General features: G+C 41.3%; 1 pseudogene; it reads left to right on the forward strand.

Annotated features, from left to right (window-relative positions):
• Window positions 1-305: 305 nt before the first annotated feature.
• On the forward strand, window positions 306-2292 carry LOC147428592 (uncharacterized; annotated as a pseudogene).
• The last annotated feature ends 3862 nt before the right edge of the window (window positions 2293-6154 follow it).

A 6154-nucleotide genomic window follows, 5' to 3' on the forward strand; every position in this document is an offset into this window, starting at 1 on the left:
CACCCACACATGGCCAAGAGGGAAGATGACAAAGCTACCCTCCATTTTGAGGAGGAGGTCCCTGATCATGAGGCCGGCATAGTGCAAGAACCAATCGATGTTGACAAAGAATTAGTCTAGTCTTTCAAAGTAAGGCAAATGGAGCTCGACATGCGCATGCGTCTGAACAAGAAGATCAACCAGTTGGTAATTCTCTTACTTCTGATCTCTCTTGCAGATCTCTCTCTCTCTCTCTCTCTCTCTCTCTCTCTCTCTCTCTCTCTCTCTCTCTCTCTCTCTCTCTCGTGTTCCTTAACGAACCTTGCATGGCGGACAGACCACGGATCGACAATCGGAGTTTGTCTGTCATGACCTCCGTACTCGGCTCACCTGCAGGTTGCCTCGGCCCAGCCTTGTCCCTTGCCAGTTGGTCAGGCAAAAAATGAATAAGGACAATTAGCTCCGCACTCGGCTCACCTGCAGGTTGCCTCGGCCCAGCCTTGTCCCTCGGATAATTGGTCAAGCAAAAAACAAAGAAGGACAGTTAATTGAAGCTACTACAAAAGGAATTTAGTTCAATGTGAAACTGCAATTGCCTCAAGCATATTCTGTTGCAGCCTAATTCTTGTCTTCATAGCTAGAGCTCTATTCCACCATTTTCATTAGCGTCCTTCTCATCTTCATCAGTAGAGGTAGTACCATAGTCAATCAATTTTATGGGCTTTTCATTCAGTTTCATAAGAGTCCCTTGTGGCCAGGGCCAACCAGCTGGTAACTCTCTTACTTATGATCTCTCTTGCAAATCTCTCTCTCTCTCTCTCTCTCTCTCTCTCTCTCTCTCTCTCTCTCTCTTGTTGCTTAAGGATCCCTGCATGGCGGGTAGGCCACGAATTGGCAATCAGAGTTTGTCTGGCATGACCTCTGTGCTTGGCCCAGGCCACAAGGGACTCTTATGAAACTGGATGAGAAGCCCGTGAAATTGGTTGATTACAACTCTAGCTCTAGTAGTGAAGATGAGAAGGATGCAAGTGAAAGTGGTGGAATACAACTCTAGCTATGAAGATGAGAATTAATCTGTAACAGAATATGCTTGAGGTAGTTGCAGTTTCACATTAAACCAAGTTCTTTTTGTAGTAGCTTCAGCTAATTGCTCTTCTTCGTTTTTGGCTTGACCAGTTGGCGAGGGACAAGACTGGGCCGAGGCAACCTGCAGTGGGCCAAGCGCAGAGGTCATGCTAGAAATGAAGAAGAGCGTCCTGAAATTGTCTCTAGCTCTAGTGGTGAAGACGAGAATGGCGCAACAGAGAAGAGCTTACTCCCTCGATTTTGAGGAGAAGATCCCTGATCATGAGGCCGGCGCATTGCAAGAACCAACAGATGTGGACACTTTTAAAGCAAGGCAAACGGAGCTCGACATGCCCATGCGTCTGAACAAGAAGATCAACCATCTGGTGACTCTCTTACTTTTGATCTCTCTTGCAGATCTTCTCTCTTTTGCTTAACGATCTCTGCATGGCGGACAGGCCACGGATCGGCAATCGGAGTTTGTCTGTCATTACCTCCGCTCTCTCGGCGGAGGCCACAAGGAACTCTTATGAAACTGGATGAGAAGCCCGTGAAATTGATGGATCACAGCTCTAGCACTAGTAGTGAAGATGACACAACTCAAATCCCTCTTAAATCAATGCCGTTACAAAGTAGAGAAGAAAGTACGGCACTTGGCTTGTATACACGGGAGGATGTCTTGGACAATGTCCAATTGAGTGAGAAAGAGTTGTGGGAAGGCTTAAAATTTCTAGCTGGAGAGGAAATTGGGGGCTTGTGGCATTTGGTTGATGAGAGGTTCATGCAATTTGTGTTTGAGCTCATCCTCGTAAACACATTACAACATGACTGGCATTGAAAGAGAGATGAGGTCATTTTTGTCCTGGTTGGAGATGGCTATTCAGCACAAATTGTTCAACATTGCCTGGCAACATTTGGGCGGCGCAGTTCATTGCTTTGTGATTCCAGTGTAGTTTCTGAGAAATCATGTGGTTCAGATTCACATGTTTGGGAGCTGGATGAAAGGCATGTGTGTTCGCATTATGAGAATCAGCTACTCTCTGCTACCGCAAAGTGGAGACTCGATCACTTTCTGGAGGCTGGGTAGCAAAATCTCCCATCAGGTCTGTAAGCAAGCTTGGATTTGCTTAAGGGAAAAGTTCTTGTTGAAAATTAGCTTTGTTTGATTCTCGGCTGTGTTCTTTTCCTGTGTCCACCTTGCTTTCGAACCGAGCTACAAGATTTGCGGCGCTTTCCAGAGAAAGATGAAAGGGGTGGAGTGGCAAGTTGTCGAGCCTTACATCGGGCGAGTCTCCATTTTCTTTTCAGAGAGGTTGTATATGTATCTTCAGGGCAATCAGCATGTTCTTTCATGGTGGTGAGTATATGTTGTTTAAGCTTTGTAGGCAGGTGATATAGCGCTCCAAATTCAAATGCTTGGATGTGAATATACATACAAATACTCCTAAATGCAGATATAGGACATTTTCTTCAGTATTACTGATCAATTTCACATATTGACATGTCTACATGCTGCATTTTGTGTGTTCACATATTGACATGTCTACATGTTGCATTTTGTGTGTTCACATTTTGTGTGTCACATGCCCTGGTTTCTAGAAATGTCGTTTAACGTCAAGAACATTTGGGAAGATTTGGGAACTGTAAGCTACTTCTTGCAACCAGAACTTGTACTCGCGTCGTAGTTTTGGGGTCATGATTGGCCCAGTGGATCTTATTCACATAATCGAATACATGGCTACCCAAATTAAGCGAAGATGCACCATTTTTACATGCGCAAGTGGTATGGTGCTGTATATTGAGGTAGAGTTCGACTTGGGATACACAGCCAGTTTGGAAGCATAGTAGAACTATGCCGGCGTAGTTGGTAGCGTGTGACCATATAAGCAAAAGATTACCCTCGCGTGTGACCATATAAGCGTGCTTAGCATAGTACAACTATGGCATACTACAACTGAGCTGGCTTACTTTTATGCATGTGACCATAAACAAGGCTCAGTTATCCTAAAAAGTACTGAATAATTGAGCCTTGCATGACCAACACATTAGGCTTGTTGGAGTTGGCAGGTGCCTGCCTTTACCATGCACAAGCACGGAGCACATGCATTTTTGATAGCACGGAATGAATAAAAGGCCAATCCCTACAATGGCATGGAGAGGGGCAAAGGTTGAAAAAATGATATAGAGATGGAGGTTGTACCAAAGCTAGCGAATGGTGATGTATGTTGTGCAAAGGGGGGCCTCGCCAAGAGCAATTTAGGAACGCGTATAACACCATCAAAATATCTACAATTTTGATCACTAGCTGCTATGCAGAAAACAATCAATCTCCCTCTCTCTCTCTCTCTCTCTCTCTCTCTCTCTCTCTTTCCCATTGTAGCACTAGACAAAGGTTAACGTTGTCTGTCATTGTCTCTTTGTTGTCACTGTTGTTAAGGCAAGGTCTAAGGGGAGGAAATTTGTCCCCACGACCATAGTGGCTTTGGCTAATCAAATTTGGCATGAGGGCTTGTTTTTTGAGGTGGACGGCATGCACAAAGTTGCTATTTTTTGTTCGTCTAGTAGGGGCACGTCGGCTTTAGTACTGAAGGTGTTTTTCTGTCAGTACTAGGCTCCTGCTTCACTTCTGTAGGGCGTGCTCTCTCTCTCTCTCTCTCTCTCTCACACACACACACACACACACACACACACACACACACACACACACACAACCGTGCTGCGTAAGGCTTGGTAGATAAAAAAGCTGACGCCAATTTCGATACATAATATCCAAATTCTAGGTATGTGGAATGTGCACTTGCTGAGAGAGTATTATATTGAGGGCTTCTTATTTTATAGTGAGCTCGTACCTTGGATGCTTTGATACCCTCTTTCCTGCTGTAACTCTTCTGTTGTGGGTTGTGAGGTCCAGCCTATGCAAAGTCAATTGCCTTCAGTTAGTTTCATTTCATTGTGTTTTTTGTTTGGTTGTCTTTTTTAACACTAGTTCTGTAATTGGACACTTAAGTGTCTTGAGACACTTAAGTGTCCTGTTTTTCTACCATGTTTGGCAATTTATTTGTCAAGCTAAAAAGAAAATTTTTACACCTTGCTTCTACCATAGATTGGTTATGAGGGAAAGAAAACACTGGATTTTTCTCCATATCAAAATACAATCTGTATGGAGAGAATTCTCGTAAGTTCTAAGTAAAATTTCAAGCTGTTTTCCCAAAAAAATCATAAAATGATTATATCTTTTTATGTATATAAAAGCCAAGTGTTAGCATTTAGTGTTACAAAACAATGGAGCACTTCAAAAGATAAGTTTTCAAGTCACATGTAAGCTATAGACATAATTTCATACTTGAGCACATGCTAAATAAGAGCACAATTTTGGTCTTCCAAAGTTCCCTTTATAAAATTGGTACTCTTCTAGTGCAATTTGACAACTACAAATGACTTCATATGTTTAAACCAAGAAACTACGTATTTTTTGGGCTCCCTAACTCAAGTAAATCTCGTTGCTTGAACTCTATCTTGAATTTTTTATTGTGCAAAAACTCTTAAAAATCGTGAGTTCTCCATAATAACATTGAAACCAAGGTTTTAGGCACCCCAATTGTGTATGTACCACGTCCCTTGATACATTTAGTTGATCTACATGGAAAGTTTGATATTATTTGAGGTTTTGAATGCTTATGTCTCAAGAATGAAAATATGAAAGTTTTCTCTTATGCAGTTTTGAATATTTAAAATGATCCAATACTTGCTGCATACCAAAGCCCTTCTACTTGCCACCTTGAGTGCTCAATGGAAGGGGCAAGCAATGTATCACTTTCTAATACTCACAAATACATCAGAAACATATTTTTCTTCGTATACAACGATCTTCTTGAAATGACTATATCAAACACATGGAAATTTCCATTATTTTATATACTCCAAAGTCAATTTTTTTGCACATGAAACTTTCAATTATCTATAGCAAAATTGTGGAAGAGTCACCCAAAATTTTCTACAAGGTCGCTTCATTTTTTCTTGAGCTTATAAAGGCGATTTCTTCAAAGCGTCAATCGTAGTCTTACGAGGGTCAACTTGATGAGTATAGTTCTTGATCATGATAGATTCTAAAATTCAAATTTATATTTTTAAAAGACCCTCTAGCTAACATATTTAATCATATCAAGAGGGTTTTCTTAAATAAACCTTCTAATGCAAGTAGCATTTAATTTAAATTTGTTAAAAAAGGACACTCAAAGTGTTATTTTTGGTACCAAACTAGTGTTAATGTGCTCTATTCTTGGCCTGCTATGGCTGGTGGCCACCCTCCTGCAAAGCCTTCAATGTGGAGAAGATGTCTGTACAATTTTCTTAATTTGTCAAAAACTTAACGATAGGAGGAAAATTATATAGGGAATGATTATCATGCAGGAAACTCAAGTACCCAAATCACAATGGACGCTCAGAACTTAATGCAAAGATGATCTAGTAATTGAGGAAAAGCATGCCTTAGCATCATACAATTGCACCGCTTGAAAATTGAGCAAGAAGAGACTGCAATTTTGGTTTTGTTTCTCATTATTTGTCAATGCTGGTAATGAAGAGAGAATTCATGATGAGATGCTAGCCAGGCTACAGTTCTGTTGGTTTCTATGTGCGATTGATGAAGACTTGCATGTGTGCTCTCTTCTGCTGCAAAGTGGATTGAAGAACAAAGACCAGGTTGGACGACGTTGAGTTAGGCTACTTTGATGAGAGAATTCATAATGAGATGCTAGTCACGATGAGATGTTGGGTTTCATGCGTGATTGTTGAAGAGAAGCATGCATGCTCTCTTCCATTGCAAAGTGGATTGAAGAGCAAATACCAGACGTTGATTTATGCAACTTTGAATACGTGAGTTTGTTTCCTCTTCATTTTTCAACGAGTTGAAACTTGGGTGATGCTAATTAGCAGCAGATGCAGGATATGTCCAACTTGACCGTGGGAAGGAAACTCCACGCTTTGTTTTAACCAGATGAGAAGGCACAACCTTTCGACCTACCATTTGTGTGATTTGGAGGCTTGAAATATTTAGTATTTATTGATTTATGGCCTTGACCTTCTAGTCCATATGTCGATCTATGGCCTT

This window comes from Adiantum capillus-veneris, chromosome 23 (genome assembly GCF_014529385.1).
Source record: "Adiantum capillus-veneris isolate H3 chromosome 23, ASM1452938v2, whole genome shotgun sequence".
NCBI classification, from domain to species: domain Eukaryota; kingdom Viridiplantae; phylum Streptophyta; class Polypodiopsida; order Polypodiales; family Pteridaceae; genus Adiantum; species Adiantum capillus-veneris.